A 20,636-nucleotide genomic window follows, 5' to 3' on the forward strand; every position below is an offset into this window, starting at 1 on the left:
ATTGTTGCATCTCAGAACTGAGGATATGTTTGGTAAATTTAAGGGCTCAAAAAATATTTGCTGAATGAATAGATTACCATGACTGGATTGAATCAATCTGTAATTCATCTCGTGGGGCTGGGGCACATCTTCCCTTAGCACACTCTGCCCCATAACTATACCCCACTTGGCTTTGTTTTTTTTTAATAAATAAATAAATAAATAAATTAAGTAATTTATTTATTTATTTATTTATTTATTCATGAGAGACACAGAGAGAGAGAGGGGCAGAGACACAGGCAGAGAGAGAAGCAGGCTCCATGCAGGGGGCCCGATGTGAGACTCGATTCCGGGTCTCCAGGATCATGCCCTGGGCCGAAGGCGGTGCTAAACCACTGGGCCACTGGGGCTGCCCCCCACTTGGCTTTGACCCCTGTTTCACACCATGCACAAAAATCACTCTAAGGTGGATTGTCGAACTAAATAAAAAGATAAAGCAATAAAACTTCTAGAAGAAAACACAGAAAAAATATGTTAACTACTACAATGATCTTCTGGTGTGTCAACTTGACTAACCTGTAGTCCCCAGTCATTGAATCAGACACTAATCTAGATAGTGGCATTTTATAGATGTGATTAAAGTTCAAAATCAGTTGGCTTTAAGTAAAGGAGATATCCTAGATCACGTGGACGGACCTGATTCAGTCGGTGGAAGGCCTTCAAAGCAGAGCTCAGACTTCCCTGATGAAGGAGAAAAATACATACAGCTTCACGTTCTATGGATTTTGAACTTACCTGGAAAGTCCCCATAGCACTTGAGACAATTCCTTACAATAAAGTGCTTAATATATATCCCCAGTGGTTCTACTGCTTTGCTTGAAACTCAACTGATACCATGACATAGGGATAAGCACAGATTTCTTAGCCAGGACTCAAAAGGCATGATTATAAAGGAAAAAACTTGATAAATTGCATTTCATTAAAAGATGCCATTAAAAAATAATTTAAAAAAAATTTTAAAAAGATGCCATTGAAAGAATAAAAAGACAAGCCCTACACTGAGAGAAGATATTTACAACACATTTCTAACAAGAGACTTATGTTCAGAATATGTAAATACCTCCTACAAAGCAATAAGAAGAAAAAAAAAAAAAAAGAAGGAGAGGTGCCTGGGTGGCTCAGGCAGTTAAGCGCCTGACTCTTGATTTTGGTTCAGGTCATGATCTCAGGATTGTAAGATGGAGCCCTGTGTTGGGATCTGCACAGGTGTGTGGAGCTTGTTTAAGACTCTCTCCCTCTGGGATCCCTGGGTGGCGCAGCGGTTTAGCGCCTGCCTTTGGCCCAGGGCGCGATCCTGGAGACCCAGGATCAAATCCCACGTCAGGCTCCCGGTGCATGGAGCCTGCTTCTCCCTCTGCCTGTGTCTCCGCCTCTCTCTCTCTCTCACTGTGTGCCTATCATAAATAATAAATAAAAATTAAAAAAAAAAGACTCTCTCCCTCTGCCCACCACCCTCCCAAAATAAAACAAAGAAAGAGAAAAGAAAAAAATGAACAACCTAACTAAAAGTCGACATACGACTCCAACAGGCATTTCACAAAATAAGATAACCAAACATCCAATATGCATATGCAAAAGTGCTCAGCAATATTAATCATTAGGAAAATGTAAATTTAAGGGGCACCCGGGTGGCTCAGTCGGTTAAGTGTCTGCCTTCAGCTCAGGTCATGATCCCAGGGTCCTGGGAAGGAGCCCCGTTTTGGTCTCCCTGCTCAATGGAGAGTCTGCTTCTCCCTCTCCCTCTGTTCCTCCTCCCTGCTCATGCTCTCTATCTCTCAAATAATAAATATCTTAAAAAAAAAAAGATTCTCTCTCTCCCTCTCCTCTGCCCCTCCCCCCGACTCCCTCCTCCCGCTCACACTTTCTCTCTCTCTAAAAATAAATAAAATATTTTTTAAAAGTGTAAATCTAAAACCATAATGAAATACCACCAGACACCAACCAAAAGGACTAGGTTAAGAGAATTTACAGTGCCAAGTGATGGCAAATATGAGGAAGAACTGAGATTCTTTACATTGCTGGTGGGAGTATAAAATGTTATAACTACTTCCTAAGCCAACTTGACAGTTTCTGCTAAAGCTAAACACTGCCAACCCTATGACAGCAATTCAGTTCTAGAAATTTACTCAAGAGAAATGAGTACCTATGCCCACAAAGAAGGTGCATAAGAATGTCCATCACAGCTTTGTGTTAGCCAAAGTGGAAGCAACTCACTGCCAATCAACAGAAGAATAGATGAATACGTTGTGGCGTGTGCGTGAAATAAAATAAAAAAAAATAAAATACTACACAGCGATTTAAAAAAAAGAGAACAGACTACTAGTATATGAAACAACACGAAGAATCTCATAAATATTAAACTGAGTGAAAGAAGTCAAATTTAAGAGGATACAGACTGTATTCTTTAAGTAAAGGAGAAAGTAAAGAAACTCATACAAAGTTTAAGAACAGTCAAAACTAGTTGATAATGATAGAAATGAGAATAGTGATTATCTCCCCATGGTTTGGGGTACAAACTGGGAAGAAGTAAGAGGGAATCTTTTGAGGTGCTGGGCATTTTCTACATCTTGATCTGTGTGGTGGTGACACAGGTGTATGTGTGTGCAATAATTCACCAAGATATGCACTTAGGATTGGTGCTCTTAGTGGTCTGAGAACAGAGGTTCCTGCTCTTCCTACAATAATACCTCAAGTGCAATCCTGCTGAGCTTCCAAAGAAGGAAGGTTTCAGGAGCACCCTCTTAGGACATCCATCCAGGAGGCTGGTGGAGTTAGAGTTCTGGGAGGTCAGAATTCTAGTTACTATTCCTCTTATTGTTACTTGGGTTGGTGCAGTGGTGTATAAAAGGAATGTAAAAGGATCAGATGGATTTTCTTCACATTTAAACCAGTTCCTAAAACTCAATCTCATGAACATTGTGGGAGGCCTGGGTTTTTACTATCAGAAACAATAAAGAGGAAAGATCTAGAGACATAATTATTTATGGTCAGCACAAATATGCACAAATCTCAGTTGATAACTGGGAGGCCTCCCTTTCTTCCTGCTAGTATCATCCTAAGACTACATTGAAATTTACAGTTTCTAAGGTTGGTACCCAGGAACATCTCCTCATGTATTCCGTTTGGCTGGAAGGCTTAATTTAAATAAAGCAGCAGGTAAAGACTTTCTGCTATCAAAATTATGCAAAGCCTGTTCTAAATTACTTCCTCCAAAATATAGAGCCATCTGTTTGTTAAACATTCCATTTAAACTTTATGCCTATTTCTTCCTTAAAATATGTCAGACTAAGGATTTCTGGATTGATACTTTACACAAGATTCAATGGAGTTGCAAGCAAAAATACTCTACTATTACTTATTGGAAAGAATTATCAAAAATAATAGGTAAAGGGGATTAAGAGTACACTCACTATGATGGGCACTGAATAATGTATAGAATTATTGAATCATTATATTGTATACCTGAATGAAATATAATACCATATGTTAATTATACTTGAATTATATGTATATATTATATATATATAACAGACTATTAGTGACCTCAGGTTCTTGAAATTAAATGGGTATGGCTTTAAAACTTAAATAAATGAATTATAGAGTTGATTTTTCCTGTTTGTTTTTAACTTACCTCTCTTCTGCCTTTACTCTTTTACTCTAGGTAAAGCTTCCTAAACACAGTATTAATTCCTAGTTATTGGGGCACCTGGGGGGCTTAGGGGTTGAACGTCTGCCTTTGGCTCAGGGCATGATCCCAGAATTCTGGGATCGAGTCCCACTTTGGGCTCCCTGCATGGAGCCTGCTTCTCCTCACTCTGCCTTATGTTTCTGCCTCACTGTGTGTGTGTCTATCGTGAATAAATAAATAAAATCTTAAAAAAAAAAAAGAAAATTCCTAGTTATTGGTTCTTAGACAAAAGCTGCATTTTAACATCTTAGCAAGATTCATTATCTGACTTCAGATAGATCTAGCTCCTGGAAAACCAGATAACTATATTGAAGAGCCTAAAGCAGGACTCCCCTCCCCACACTTTCCTTTTAACTGCTCTTTGATTGATAGGAAACCATTGGGTCATCTGGAGACTTGAACTAGGAATGACTTTCATGTTCAAAACTGGGCTTGCCATGGGAGCATTATGCAGTTTTTCTATGTCTGTGGTGAGTGATTGGTAAAAGCTTCTTTGAAAATCTTCCATGCTAGGTCACTTTGTCTACATTCTATGATTAAAAAAAAAAAAAAAAAAAAACAAAAACTTGAAAGACTCAAATTGATTCATTTATTGAAGGCTCAGAATGTGGTCCTTAAGAAAAATCCTGTCTTGGTTATAGGTACTCCCTAGGTGGACCTTTGAAATGAGAAGGGTTGGCAGATTGCATTTTATAAAAATGGTTGCAACAATATTTCTGGTCCCACATGCTCTTCCAAACCCTGTCACTTCCCTATCAATGTCTCCTGGAGGTTTATTTCCCCTCTTTTTGAAACTGGCCAGATTTTTGTGCATGCCTCAATGAATAGAATGTCGTAGAATGTTGTAGAATGTTGCATGACCGACCTCCAAGGCTAGGTCCAAAAAGGATAATATGACTTCCATCTGGTTCTCTCTCTCTCTCTCTCTCTCTCTCTCTCTCCCCCTCTTCCTTGTGTAGGAAGTCCAGCTATCCTGAACCCATGCTGCAGGGGAAAACATGTACTGAGACTACATAGAGTTGCCCAAGGAGCTAGCTGTTCCAGCCCTCAGCTGATCAAGCCTTCTTAACCTGGTACCAGACATGTGAGTGAGCAGGTCTTCAGATCATTCCAGCACCAGTCACTGTCTATAACTGCATGAGGAAAGCTGTGCAAGAACTGCCTAGTTGAGCCCGGTCCATCTCTATAACCACGAAAGATGATAATAATGGCCATTGTTGTTCTAAACCACTAAGTTTGAAGATAGTTTGCTAGGCAGCAATAGACAACCAGAACAGAGGGTAGCTAGCTATCTGTCCCAAAGGTTTTGGTTAGATGCCTCCATTGTCATAAAAGCTTGGAAAAAATCTCATCCAGTAACAATGGTATATGTTGCTCCTCTAAATGAACAAGGACCTTTCAGACCTTGAGAGAAGATACAAATTCCAGTAATTGGCTCCCAACCCTTATGAAAGGTCTGGTTCAGAGAGGCAATCTCAATGGGCTTGAAGTGTTTGAAGGGCTTGCAATCCTCTGGGTTTCCCAGATGTTTATTATTATTATTTAGCTAAAATTTTAGAAAGTTTCATCTTAAACCATGTTTCCCTGGTCTCCTATAAAATTATTTCTGGGAGTTGTGCTACAGGACAAGACGAAGTTTTCGCGCTATAAAACACAACTTTAAAAAGGTCTTATAGGTTTGCTATAAGAATATCATTGAGGACACCATTTACTACCTCACTCAATGTCTCAGACATAATCCTCCATTCCAGAAATTTATTTTAGAGGTAAGTTCCCGGAAAAGCTTGAGAAACTAGAATGTTCTGCCTTTGTAGTCAAGAGAATCATTTTTGGCCTTCATTTTTCTTCAGCAGAAAACTCAGATCTGAAAAAAAAAAAAAAAAAAAGAAAACTCAGATCTGTGAATCTGTGGCTCAGATAATTACGCGGAGCCCTATTGCTTGCATAACTCATTCTACTCCACTGACTTGTCTTTGCCTAATGCGTGTTTCTAATGATCCTGGCTTTTTCTATTATTTATATTTTTCTATTTGATCGTATGTATTCTTACAAGCTTTTTCAAATCCCTGTGGAACAAGACATAATAGAAATAAAGCGAGGAGTAAATGAATATATAAGTAAATTACTCTTTTGAGACATCACCAAATTATAAACCTCCCACCGGTCTGGCTTAATGATTCATCCATTTACTTCACAAATATGGATCAAACATCGACTATGAGCCAGGCATTGTATTAGGGAGCGTCAGAACTGAAAAGATTTTTAATTAAAAAAAAAAAAATTTTAAGATTTATTTATTTGAGAGAGAGAGAGCAGCAGGAAGGGGCAGAGGGAGAGAGAGTCCCAAGCCGACTTTGTGCTGAGCACTGAGCACAGAGCCCTACATGGGACTCAACCCCAAGACCTTGAGATCATGACCTGAGCTGAAACGGAGAGTTGGTCACTTAACCAACTGTGCACCCAGGTGCCCCTGAAATGATTAAAACAACAAACAAACAAACAAACAAACAAACAAACAAAAACTACAGTCCTTGACTTCAGGGAACTAGAGTGCCTAAGGGATTCAGAAATTTGGGGCCCAAAAGTGTGGAAGGAGCCTCGGTGTCCATCGAAAGATGAATGGATAAAGAAGATGTGGTTTATGTATACAATGGAATATTCCTCAGCCATTAGAAACGACAAATACACACCATTTGCTTCGAAGTGGATGGAACTGGAGGGTATTATGCTGAGTGAAGTAAGTCAATCGGAGAAGGACAAACAGTGTATGTTCTCATTCATTTGGGGAATATAAATAATAGTGAAAGGGAATAGAAGGGAAGAGAGAAGAAATGAGTGGGAAATATCAGAAAGGGAGACAGAACATAAAGACTCCTAACTCTGGGAAACAAACTAGGGGTGGTGGAAGGGGAGGAGGAAGGGGGGAGGGGGTGACTGGGTGACGGGCACTGAGGGGGGCACTTGACGGGATGAGCACTGGGTGTTATTCTGTATGTTGGTAAATTGAACACCAATAAAAAATTATTTTATTAAAAAAAAAAGAAAGAAATTTGGGGCCCAGTAGTAGAAAGCAACAATTTGAAATAGTGACCTCTTAGAGGTTCCATTAGTCATCATCATAAAGCCAGAGCTCCTAAGCTCTTTTGGTAAATAAGTCCAGGGGCTGAGGGGAGGAAGGAAAGGGTTTGGGAAGGTAAATAAATGAATATTCACCTTTAAGTACCTGGCCAGAAACTTGAGGACACCACCATCTCAAAAACTCCTTCCAGCTCTGGAGAAATGGTTGGCCCCTCAGACCCTGGTGGCCACTTTTACACTAACCGATTCATTTATCCTCTCCGAGATCAACACTTGTAACTCTGGTTTGTGACTCGGCTGCTAGTTGCACTTCTGGCAGATTCTCTGACGCCTACTCCGGTCATCTATCTTTGCACCAGTTGGGTAAACGTTTACACCTGTCTCTCAAGACACACCAAGATCCTCCACCTTGGCAAATTCTCGGCTTCTCGGGCTAAGGATGGCAATAAATCTGATCCACCTTGTCAGCCTTAAACCTTCATTTGTTGACCCCTCATTCTTTCTGACAGCTTTACGGGAATTATTTATTTATTTTGGTCTCTATCCTTCCTAGCCAGCAGGGGGCTCTGTACTCTTGTGTCCAGGAGCCTTCCCACCTCTTGGGATATTTTGCCCTCTAGGAGAGCTGCCTCTCCCTATCCCAACATTGGCAAGTGTGGCTACTAATTCCATTACTCTAAAATCTAGATTCCAAAGAAGATGCTTGGTTTGCTAATGCAAATATTTATAAATATTTTATAATTAAATGATAAATTCCTTCTGGCTTCATGAAACTTCCAGTTCTGGGTACTTAAAAAATGAAAATAAGCCTGTTTTTCTATAAGCCCTCATCTATGGAGTTTGAACAAACTGTAGTACTCCGAACTAAATTTAAACAGGTTCAAATTTGCTTTTTTGAAATATTCATATGCTGTCTTCCATTTACTTAATAAGAGCTATGTAACTTCAGCTAATTTCCCAGCCAAATTGCTTGTCAAAAAGCGTGAGTGCTCTTCCTGGCAAAGAGTCTTCGTGGCTGCCATTTTTTTTTTTCAGCAGAATGGAAAATGGAAAAAAGATTTCCCCTTCCACATATGAAAAAATCATTTAGGGGTGACATTAGTAATTGTCCGTATCATTGGCCACTGAGCACTCTTGGCTTAATGATTGCTTGAAAAGACAGCTGCAGAATGAAACCACATTTAGGGGATGATGATCCCATGACTTCAACACAAAACCTGAAGGTTGAAGACATCCCTCGTCAATATGGTACATTTTATCCTGCTCTGGGCCTCCGTTAACATCATCTACCCTCCCTCCATCTAGAGTTTTGTCAAAGAAATATCTACCTGTGAGAATCATTCATACCAGCATGGCTGCTGCTGTGAAGGATATGGTTTGAAAAGACAATATTTTACATTCTCCTGTCCACCTGATTGTGTACACTAAGTCTTACAGGAAGACCTCCATGCCGTGCTTCTGCAGAGAATAACCAGGTCTACCTCATAACCAAAGCATATTTTATAGGCAGCTCACTGCATTTCTCAGCCTAGAACACATTCCTTCACAGCAGAGGGTTCCACATTTGCTTTAAGCACCACCATCACCAACACCCCACCTCAGCACCATCCACTCCCCACCTTCCCCCATGGCCAACTGGCCAGTACCTGTAGAAGCTGCAAGAGAAGCTTGCAGAAAATCTACCAATCTGTCCAAAAGCAATATTTGTTTACTGCTAGTGAATACCAAGGAAATATATTAAGGGGAGGACAGCATCTATTTACTTTTCTTATGCAAATATATCACCTGCTCAGGTAAAACTGACATGACCAGCACTGGGGTTCCTCAATGTCTTCAAAAACATCGACCACATGACCTACTTTTAACAGATTGCTTTGTATTGCGAGTGCCAGAAAATGATATAAATGATTTAAAATGATTTAAACATTTATTTTTTTTTATTTAAACATTAACTGACGTAAATGATTTAAACAGCGAAAGCAAATTAGCTCATAACTCATGTAACCCAGAGGTCCAGAGCAAGGCTGGCTTGAAGAAGTTTGAAGCTGCAGTTCAAACCATGTCACTAAGGACTGGGTTTCTCTCCACATCTCCAGTCAGTGTTCACTTCATTCTGTCTCTACGCCAGGGCCCTGGGGTAGTTCTAGAATCCTCTCATGATAACAAAATGACTGCAGCGGTTCCAGCACATTCCATCACACTACAGCATCCTGGCAGATGCAAGTAGTTCCTGAAGAATGAGAGGCTTTCCTAGAAGTCTCAGAAAACATTCCTTGGGTCTCGTCAGCTATGACTAAAATACATGACCAACCCTGAACAAACAACGTTTCTAGAAAATGAGATTAGAGCTGAGAAAAAGAACAAGATGAGAACTGGCTTTGGGGATAATGGAAACAATGTCCATAAAAACTTCCTACAATGTGTATTTACCCTGTCTTCCATTACTCCTCATACTACTTGATGCCAGAGAAAGAAAATTTTGGTCATCCTAAACTGATATAAATTTTCTTTTCGACTCAGCTGACCACTCTCCCTGGGTTATCTCATCTGCTGTCAAGGCCTTAAATAGCTTCCACATAAGAGTTGCCTCTCAGAGCAGTACCTTCAGGCCAGGAACTTTCTCTTGAATGTTAAAGAGATATGTTCAACTCAACTGGATATCTACATTTGTTTTGCTTAAAAACATTTCAAACTCTTATTTTAAAAAAAAAAATAATCCTTATCTTTTAGAGATACATACTAAAATAGTTACAGAAGAAATTATATGACATTTGGGATTTGCTTCCAAGTCCTATAGTGGAGAGAGGAGGACGTGCAGGTGGAGATGAAATAACATGAAACGGTAGTTGCTGAAGCCAAAGGTGAGTATGCATGACATTATTATACTGTTCTTTCTGCTTTTGCATATGTTTGATATGTTTCATTAGAAACTTTCTAGGGGTACCTCAGACTCAACCCGTTTGTGAAAGTTAAGCTATAGTTAAGCCACACAAACAGAGATGGAAAATAATACTGGCTCTACAGGTGAAAGAGTATCTCTCTTTCATGTAAAAATCTGACATATCACCCCATAGTGTCTGGGGCCCAAGTTCCTTCCATCTTATTGCTCTGCTATCCATCAATATGGTGTTCTTTTGGTTTCCAGGGTCCCAGGAGGCTCAATGTCATCACATTTTGAACAGCGAAAAGGAAAAGAGAAAAGAGTGGGTCTCACTCTTAAAGGAGTGAGACCCAGATGGGGCATGTGGGGGGCTCGGTGGTTGGGTAAGTCTCCAATTCTTGATTTCGGCTCAGGTCATGATCTCAGAGTCACGAGATGGAGCCCCGCATTGGGCCCATGTCAGGCTCCACGCTCAGGGCAGAGCCTGCTTCTCTCCATTTCCCTCTGCCCCTCCCCATGCTCTCCCTCTTTCTGCATCCAGCTCAGAGTTCACAATATCTGGGTAATTCTCAGTCCTATTTATAATGTCCATATATAATTCCTCATGGTCTGGTAGCCTATAAACTAAAAGACAAGTGATCTGTCCTCCAATCTTCCTGTTATAAATTTTGGAGCAGGAATAGGGTAGCCAATATACCTATATACTTTAAATCTATTTGAAAAAAGGAAGAATAGGAAGAAAACAATAGGCTCTAGTTCGTAGCAATCATCAAATCCCACAGAGCAGTAATTGCAAAGACTCCCTGACCTGGTGATGGAGTAAGTTCCTAGGTTATCCCATCTGGCAGTTGGTATTCTTGTGGCCTGGGGATGTGTAGGGGGTTGGGACAATAGAGACCTCTCTCCTGAATTCTTGTCCCTTCCTCTCCATGACCCCAGTTTTTGTCCTATGGGAAGTTCTTGTCCATTTGTCTCCATGGCCACATCTGAAGCAGGTTTTGCAGAATGTGCCCTACTTAGGGCTGCTTGGTTTTCAAAAGGGATTTCTGTGTGCAAGCAAGGGGGCCTTTGTGCAGTAATCAAACAGCCAATGTCCTCTAGACATTTGTTTAAGTCTGAAGACTGGTCTTTTATGGAACAGGCCTGGAAATAGACTCTTTCTTAAAGCTTCCAGAAAGAAACCCTGCCTCACCAACACCCTGATTTTAGGCCAGGCAGAGCCAGTGCAGACTTCTGATTTCCAAAACTATAAGATAATACATCTGTGTTGTTTTAAGCCACTAGGTTTGTGTTAATTTGTTACAGCAGCCATAGAAACTAATACATGAGCCTTCGACCTGTTAACATAGGGAAGCTGTGATACTACTGAACCTAAGGAGGGATGTGAGCTAGAGGGGCAAGGAGGGACATGTTGGTGACACCTCTGCTCCTGACTCTTTGAACACACCCTCTTGGGCCACATGGAGGTAAGTGCAATAAAGCCAAAAGTAACAGCTTCCAACTGAGTATATTAGACAGGCTCAGACTGCAGACTCTTCGTCAGATCTTTTTTTCTCCACTCTTCGGTCCCTGGCTTTTTAATTCCTGGCATAATTCTCTGACGTCTAATATCTGTCTCTGACCTGCACCCTCAGTCTGAAGATCCAGAATTCTCTTTGCAGCTCACTCAGCTCAGCAATCCATATAACTCTGCATTTGGCATGCTCCCTTGATTCCTGTGACATTTAGAGTTTCAGACAACAGACCTCCCGCACCAGCCCAGCTGGTCCTTATGATTTAGGGAAGCAGGGATTCAGGGAAGAACAATGTTGTGATTGGGGGATCATGTTATGAAAGACTTTGCATCAAATAAATCACAAATTTGACTGATTAAATATCAAAAAAACCCACATATAAACAACTAGAAAGTCTGTAATAGCTAAAAATTGTGATAAGCTGCTCACTTCTTACAAAAGAGTAATAAATGTCCTATCTGCATAGATTTCCTAAGAAGACTTCTATACTATGAAGAATATAATCAGCACATTAAATTCAACATTATTGGGGCACCTGGGTGGTTCAGTTGGTTAAGTGAACTCCCCCTGTCTCTGCTACTCCCCCTGCTTAAGCTCTCTGGCACTCTCTCTCTCTCTCTCTCTCAAATAAAGAATAAATCTTAACAATAAATAAATAAATTCAACACTATTAAATCATACATTTGACTTACCCCAAGAAAATATGCTAATTTAATAACATGTTAATAACTAATTAGACATTCAATTAATGCCTTGGTGATGACTTCCTTGTATTTATAATAACTTTGACAGAAAATCTAGGGGCTCCATGTGTCATTAAAAATTATTCTGGAAAAAAAAATTATTCTGGAGAGGCATGGGATTGGCGGCTGTGACCTTTGGGCTGGGATGAACTGTGCTCTCAGCGGAGACCTGGGAGCTGAGCCAGAGCCACGGCCAATACAATGACAGCAGTTGGACTGACCACTGCTGCTGCAGGGTTTGCAGGCCTTTATATTTTGCAAGCCATGAAACATATGAAGCCTCAGGTAAAACAGGTTTTTCAAAACCTACCAAAATTCATCTTCCATGGTCATTATTACAAAGGTGGGTTTGAACCCAAAAGGATGAAACAGAAGTAGCATTAATAGTAGGCTATGCCAGGGATCCCTGGGTGGCACAGCGGTTTGGCGCCTGCCTTGGGCCCAGGGCGCGATCCCGGAGACCCGGGATCGAATCCCATGTTGGGCTCCCGGTGCATGGAGCCTGCTTCTCCCTCTGCCTCTCTTTCTCTCTTTCTCTCTCTCTCTCTCTCTCTCTCTCTGTGACTATCATAAATAAATAAAAGTTAAAAAAAATTTTTTTTAAATAGGCTATGCCAATAAGGGAAAATAAGAGGTGCTCATCAAGGAATTATGCTTTTAAATCACCCAGACAGGAGAGGATCTCCTTATTTCAGCCAAAATCAATGAAGCTAAAGATTTACTAGATGGTCAAGCTAAAAAATGAAGAAATTACATGATGAATCTTAAGTTCCTGTTAGTTGCATATATGAGTGCCAGCTTTTATAATAAAATGCCTCAAAGCCACAAACTTCAGAAAATTATTCTGAAATGTGATTATTGTTGCAGCATCTATAAGTGAAACAACTTACTACTGTGAACAACTTAAACTTCAACAAGAGAACAATAGCTAAGTCAGTTACGCATCAAAATATCAGGAAAGATATACGTGAAATAGTAATAGGATTGTCTCTAAGTTATAATGCTAATTTTTACTTTTCCCTTCTTATTTTTCAGCATTGTCTACATTTTTCTATCATTATATCAGTTTTCTATGGCATATAACAAAATACACAGTTACTTCCAGTCAGGGAAAGAAGCAAAGGAAAATACGCAAAGAAAAATACCCAATATATTAATAGTAGTTGCCTCTACACAGTGATTTTTCTTTTTTTACACATTCCAACTCTACTTTAAAGAATACCTATCACTAGGTGCAAATTTCCAGTTATAAGATAGCAAGTACTGAAGATGTAATGTACGTTGGCCAGAACCACGTTGATGATACCCTAGCTGCAAAGGAAGTTAGGAAAACTAAGGCAACAAAGTGTTTGCCAACAGATGAAGATTCTATTCTCACTTTAGGCAAACCTTGAAAATGGCTCTTCAAGAGGAAAGAAAATGCATTCCTTCTACCACATTCTGGAGCAAGTCACTTTCCTCCATTGTAAAATTAGCACATTGGACTTAGATTATCTGTACTGGATATTTGTAGTGATGAAGGTCTGGGTCAGGATAATAACAACAGAATAGAAAGTATTTGAGAAATATTTAAAGGAGGGGGCACCTGGGTGATTCAGTCAGTTGGGCATCTGGTTCTTGATTTCAGCTCAGGTTGTGATCTCAGGGTCATGAAATCAAGCCATGCTCAGTGCAGAGTCGGCTTGAGGTTCTCTTTCTCCCTCTCCCTTTGCCTCCCCCTGCTCACACTTTTCTATAAATAAATAAATAAATAAATAAATAAATAAATAAATAAATCTATTCTCTTAATAAAAGAGAAATATTTAAACGAAAATTCTACAGATCTGAGATTGAATGAACCTACATTTTTCAGCAATTTACAATTTTTTCCCTCTCATTTGTTTTCAATGCTATCTAATAAACACCTGTATCTCAGTTCTAATTTCTTTCACTTGTTTATTCAGAGATTTTTATGGTGGGACCAGCACTGCTTTACCATCAATCTGTTTAGTATTAGGTTTCCTCTTTTGTTAAAAAACAAAAACAAAATAACAGGGATTGGGGGACTTGGATTCATAGGTCCTTCTTATCTCTGAAATTTGTGGACTCATTTTAACAATTCAATTCAACCAACATTCATTAAATATCTTATTCAAGTCAGGCATTCTTCCAGAGGCTATGGGAATATAAAGATGAGAAAAATGTGTTCCTTGACCTCAAGGAATTCACAGTATTAGAAGTGTGATATCTTTATATATCATTTATCATCATTATCATCACTACTCCCATCCCCATCACCTATGTTCATTTTCTTCAGGCCTGCTTCTTCCAAGGCCAATCTTACCATTATCGGAGCCTAGTGCAGAGGTAGTTTAGAACTTCACCCCAGGTATTTCTGTTCCTGGATTCCATGTAATTGGGGTTGTTTCTCGATAAAGGGAGACAGCCTACAGAAAAAGGCAGAATTAGCTTCATTTTAGGAGGGTCAATGAAAATGAGATGGAGCTGGGGATTCAGTAGCTTCCTAGTCAGAACCCATGCTCCATAATAGCTTACCTAGCTGGTGAGACGAAACACTGCTTCCTGACTTTGAGTGAAAAGGAGACATTTTTAAAGAATGGTTATGCTCACTACTGGACAGTTTCATCACTGAACTGGTCATGAGAAAAGCTTAACCAGAGATGACTAATACATTTTAAATCTCATCACTTTTGAGCAGAATCTCCAAAAATGTGGATTGCGGCTTTTTGACACCACAGGTGAACATACATATGAGGCAACATTTGCTCATTTCTATACTTTCTGTGCTAGATACTATTCTCCTTTGCTTCTCCAGATCTACTTCCCATCCTTTCCATGCTGCTCTCTGTTCTAGTGGGTGACCTTTATTGACCATACCAATGGTACCTCTTCCCCTCTGACTTCAGTTAGGCTCAACCAGTGGAAGATCCTACCAGAAGACCTAAGGTCAAAGGAGAAGTAATATCAAGATTTATTTTCCAGGCTCTCTCCACTGTAGGCCTGAAGGCTACAGCTGATTTAGGCAGCCTTCTCCAACAGCTACAGATCTCTCTCTCTCTCTCTCTCCCTCTGAGTTTTAGTAATTGATTGCTCCCTTTATCCCTTCAGGCTTGCCCTTCAGTGCTTCATCATCCTCTATTAGTTTCTCTTAACCCTGTCCAAACCCCCATAGATAGTTATTCCATCACATTCTACTCCATTTCCCCATCGAGTATACCATCTTTTTCCTGCCAGTTTCTGACTGACACATATTGCCAGAGATTCCAATGTGATATTTGTACTTCTAAGGATTTACCAGAGCTCTCATCTCTCACACTGTACATATGTTTTCTAATTTGAGTTGATGCTTATAAAGCATATATCTCAGAGGCTGGTACATAATACTAACTGCTCAAAAATCGTTAGCTGCTTTCCATTCCTCTATTTGAAGTAGATATTATGATTTCTTTTTTTTTTTTAACAGGTCCCATTGAAGTTCAGTAACTCTTGTCCAAAATGGCACAGCTGAGTATCAAACGACCAAGTTGGGTCTCATACCAAGATTTGTCACATTACACCTTACCATGCCACTTCTCACTGCATGATAATGAAGTCTTCTCACTACATTTGCATTATTCATTTCTATCTACTACAGTGGCCCCCATGCAGTAGTTTCATTAAAAATGTTTGTTGGGGGGCATCTGGGTGGCTCAGTCAGTTAAACATCTGCCTCTGGCTCAGGTCATGATCCCAGAGTTCTAGGATCGAGCTCCACATTGGACTCCCGGCTCAGCAGAGAACCTGCTTCTCCCCCTCCCTCTGCTGCTCCCCTGCTTATGTTCTCTTTCTCTCTCTCTAATAAATAAATAAAATCTTTAAAATATATATATTTGTTAGATTGTAGGACGAATAAATTCTCTCATACAGAATCTATTTAGTTGCTGTATAAGTTGTATTAAAAAATGGTAAGATTACTAATTTGGAGTTCTATTAGCTCCATAAAATCAGTTTTGGGGATGCCTGACTCAGTTAGCTAAGCATCTGGCGTTTGGTCTCAGCTCAGGTCTTGATTTCAGAGTCCTGAGTTCAAGCTGCAGACTGGGCTTCATGCCAGGCATGGAGCCTACTTTAAAAAAACAAACAGTTTTTAATATTGAAAAATACTTTCACTCATATTAATGTTATGGTATGTTGCTGAAGTCCAGCTCTTCACATCTTCAGTAATTTCCAGAAATAAATCATGCAAAACAGAAAGATGAATGCATTTTACAAATAGCACAAAAGAAGACCACTTGTAGCAAACAATCCACTTTAAAACTATGGTGAGAAATGTCTGTTTTTAAACACATTCTCACACAAGTGCTGAAAAATAGTTTCTGGTAAACTACAGTGTAGACTTCACATATTTTAATTTTTCTTTTTTTTTATTTTAATTTTTCAATCGAGTGTGTGACTCATTATTATTATAGGTTTCTAAATGCCAAGCTCCATCTTGAGTCCAAGGTATGGCTATACTGCATTAAAAAATCTTTTTTTTTTAAAGATTTTATTTATTTATTCATGAGAGACACAGAGAGAGAGGCAGAGACACAGGCAGAGGAAGAAGCAGGCTCTCTGTGGGGAGCCCAATGCGGGACTCAATCCCAGGACCCCGGGATCATGACCTGAGCCAAAGACAGATGCTCAACCACTGAGCCATCTAGGTGCCCTTGCATTTAAAAATCTTAATTTTATGCTTTTCTATTTTTAAAAACATTTTATTTATTAATTATTCTTTTTAAGTAGGGTTCACGCCCAGCATGGAGTCCAAGGTGGGGCCTGAACTCACGACCTGAGATTGAGACCCAAGCTGAGATCAAGAGTCCACCACCCAACTAACTAACCCACCCAAGCACCCCATTTTGATTTCATTTTAAAGTAACTTCTATGCCCAACATGGAACTTGAACTCACAACCTTAAGATCAAGAGTCCCACGCTCTACCAACTGAGCAAGCCAGGTGCCTCTATGCTTTTCTATTTTATTTTTATTTTATTTTATTTTATTTTATTTTATTTTATTTATTTTATTTTATTTTATTTATTTTATTTTATTTTATTTTATTTTATTTATTTTATTTTATTTTTAAATATTTTATTTATTTATTCATGAGAGACACAGAGAGAGGGAGGCAGAGACACAGGAAGAGGGAGAAGCAGGCTCCATGCAGGGAGCCCGACATGGGACTCGATCCCGGGTCTCCAGGATCAGGGCCTGGGCTAAAGGCGGCGCTAAACCGCTGAGCCCCCCGGGCTGCCCCTGCTTTTCTATTTTAAAAAATAAAGTTGAAATTCTTTTTTGATTATAAAGTTAATGAATACATGTTGCAGTGATATTAAAAACATAGAAGTGCATAAATAAGAAACTAAAAATACTCATAATCCCACTGCTCAAAAATAATATTAACATCTGAACATGTTTCTATGCAGTATTTTCTCTGTACATAATTGAGATGAACTTTTCTTTTTTGGCCAGTAGCTAGTCACCCTGGCAGTGTGTGCATGACCACGTGCTATAAGTTTTCAGAAGTGGTTCTCATGCCCGTAGTCAATTTTATGAGTTCACTGATATCCTCACAATACATTTCCTTATTGTTTAGGTCAATTTGAGTTTTGTTTCTTTTACTTGCAGCCAAATGCATTCTAAATGATATATTTGGGTGAATCTATGAATTTTCCAATGTTAGATCACTTATGACCTATAAAATCTGCTCTTTTATGTGGTTCAGTCTGACAGAATTTGGTAACAGAAAGTGCAGTGTTTGAACTGAGGCATCTGGCTAGCTCAGCCACAGGACATGTGACTCTTGATCTCAGAGTCATGAGTTCAAGCCCAAGGAGGGGCAGTCGAGGGTGTGATGCACCACTTCTTTGGCATTGCAGGAAGTCTTTCTTATTTAGCCATAGCAATCGGTTTAGCTAATTATTTCCAGAGTATGCATATATATTCATTGGGATATGGAAAGATAATAGAGCATATATTTATTTTTTATTTAAAAAGCTGAAAAATTAAGATTAACTAATATTTAATATAGGAATAGTGTTCTCACTCAATTCATCTGTCAAATGATTTCATGTTACTAAGGTATAAATTCAGGTTTCCTGGGGGTTGATATATCCATGTTTTGGGAGCTTTCTTAAAGAAAAATAACAAAAAATTATGAATACAAAATAAGGTATGAAAGCAAATTGCTATTTAGAAGAAGAAAAGAAACATAGGAATTTCAACTTCATATGATTTTCTCATAAAAAGAATATATGGCAAGTTGATAATTTTATATGCCTCATTATGTAGTATATTCTTGCCAGTGGAGAGTTCCATTTTGACTAAGTATTAATGAGAACCAAATCTTTCACTTGTAATTTTGCATGTCTTGTTAGACTAATTTTCCAAAGAACAGTATCTGATTCCATACATTTCGAACTTTGTTTCTCCTCCAGCACCCACATACTTCCAGCCCCTAGCATGGTTGGACGCGCTCAGATCACCACGTGACCTCTCGCTTTGCATTTTCATATCACAGAAGCTGGATGAGGTGGCACAGTGACAGTAAAAATATTTCTGGAAAGCATTCCTATGTCAGGATGGTTAAAAATATTCATAAATATTTTCCATTAAATCCCAACTAAATGTAAATAAACCCTCATTCAACTTCCACTTAGATGCAAAAATATGGCTGCTGCCACTCCAACCCCTACCCAACACAAAGGGGAGCATGTATGACAGAGAAGAATAGTAGTGTTAGACAAATTGTGGAAGGAGTCCATGAAAGTAAGGGACTTTAAAAAAAAATTTTTTTAAGAAGATTTTATTTATTTATTCACGAGAGACGCACAGAGAGGCAGAGACGAAGGCAGAGGGAGAAGCAGGCTCCCCACAGGGAGCCCGATGCGGGACTCGATCCCGGGACCCCAGGATCATGACCTGAGCCAAAGGCAGATGCTCAGCCACTGAGCCACCAGGTGCCCAACAATAAGGGACTTTAAATCATTAACTTTTTTCACTTCCCACATAATTGCTTCTGTTGGGGGCAATCTTGAGGAAAGAGGGGGACTTCCTCCTCAACGCAGAGGATTCTAAGGGATCCCTTCATACAGACACTTAATACACTTTACTTGCTGTGTAGTATGATATATGGCAGTTTATGAGAGCCCAGTTACAGAGACTGACAGATTTTCTTTTCTCGCTGTAACTAAGTTAACCATCACAAAACGCCCAAGTGTCTTAAAAAAGAATCCTAAGAAACCATGGCTCACAGCTAATACTAATAATGAAAGTATAAGTGAAAGATAAGAAAGTGTCAGAGCCAACACCTACTTCTAGTATGAATGAATTCTTGTCAGCTCCATAAGGAGATGAAAACAAGGATGATGTAATCAGATTTGACAAGAGCAGGACCAAGAATTTTAATACTATTTGAAACATGGATTTCTATCCACTAATGATATGGGGCCATTATAATAGCCAGACGTTTAAAAAATCTTATGTATTGGAGTGCCTGGGTGGTTCAGTTACTTAAGCTTCTGACTCTTGATTTTGTCTCAGGTCATGATCTCAGGGTCATGGGATCGAGCTCCGCATCAGACTCCATGCTCAGCATGGAGTTTGCTTGAGATCTTTTTAAAAATCATGTTCATTTCATCCCTCAAAATTATACATTTGTATGGGTGTTCATGGTATAAAAATGTTAATATGAAATGTCTTAAGGGGACGCCTGGGTGACTCAGTGGTTGAGTGTCTGCCTTCAGCTCAGGGCGTGACCCCAGGGTCCTGGGATCAACTCCCACGTGGGGCCCCCACAGGGAGCCTGCTTCTCCCTCTGCCTATGTCTCTGCCTCTCTCTCTGTCTCTCATGAATAAATAAATAAAATCTTTAAGAAATAATATTTACATTTACATATATTATGGCTGCATGTTTAACATGATAGGGGTATTTTTAAAAATTTGGTGGTGCGGTTGGTTGGGCATCCAACTATTGGTTTCAGTTCAGGTCGTGATCTCAGGATAGTGGGATTGAGTCCTGAGTCGGGCTCCCCACTCAGCACAGAGTCTGCTTGAGATTCACTCTGCCTCTCCCTCTGCCCCTCCCTCAGCTTGCACTTTTCTCTCTCAAATAAATAAACCTTTTTTAAAAAATTAAAGTTTGGCAAGCATAGAGCTAAAATATGACCCACAGTATACTAGAATCAAAATCATATTCCTATGGATATTACAGCATTGACTTGAAGTAAGTCAGAATGATAATATGTGCTAAATATTTATGGATTTGGGTTTCCTTCTCCAACCATCAGTTCTTTGTCTATGTGTTGTCATCCAATAGGTGGAATGTGTTAGACAAGCTTTGGGGTATCTGCTTAGCTCAAAGCAACTGCCTTTCACTGACAATTCACCCTTTCCTAACTCACAGAGTAGATTTTGTAAGCTGTGTTTTTACTCCATGACTCCACGTCCTTAGACAAACTTGATTGGACCAAAAGTAGACTCCTACGAAAATTGAGCGAATCAGTTGCTTTCTCTTTAGATTTGTGACTGAAACTAAGAAAGCCATCTTCCTAAATGGTGCTTATTTGAACTCTGGAGCTGAGACTGCCATTGTTGCATAGACTTGTGTGTGGAAAAGGAGAGAAAGTTCTTCTATATAGAGAAAAAAAACATGTTCAAAGAACCTTAGAATAT

At 39.4% G+C, this 20,636-nt stretch overlaps 1 long non-coding RNA gene and 1 pseudogene across 3 annotated transcripts in view; one reads left to right on the top strand and one right to left on the bottom strand.

The window, feature by feature from the left end:
- Positions 1–20,636, bottom strand: part of LOC144323386 (uncharacterized) — a 34,563-nt gene that overhangs the window by 12,681 nt on the left and 1,246 nt on the right. For all 3 annotated transcript variants that reach the window (XR_013388815.1, XR_013388814.1, XR_013388813.1), the window contains exon 2: positions 14,267–14,369. This is a non-coding gene — a long non-coding RNA (uncharacterized LOC144323386). The remainder of the gene's footprint in view (positions 1–14,266; positions 14,370–20,636) is intronic.
- Positions 12,119–12,759, top strand: LOC144322954 (mitochondrial import inner membrane translocase subunit TIM14-like; annotated as a pseudogene).

This window comes from Canis aureus, chromosome 11 (genome assembly GCF_053574225.1).
Source record: "Canis aureus isolate CA01 chromosome 11, VMU_Caureus_v.1.0, whole genome shotgun sequence".
Lineage (NCBI taxonomy): Eukaryota > Metazoa > Chordata > Mammalia > Carnivora > Canidae > Canis > Canis aureus.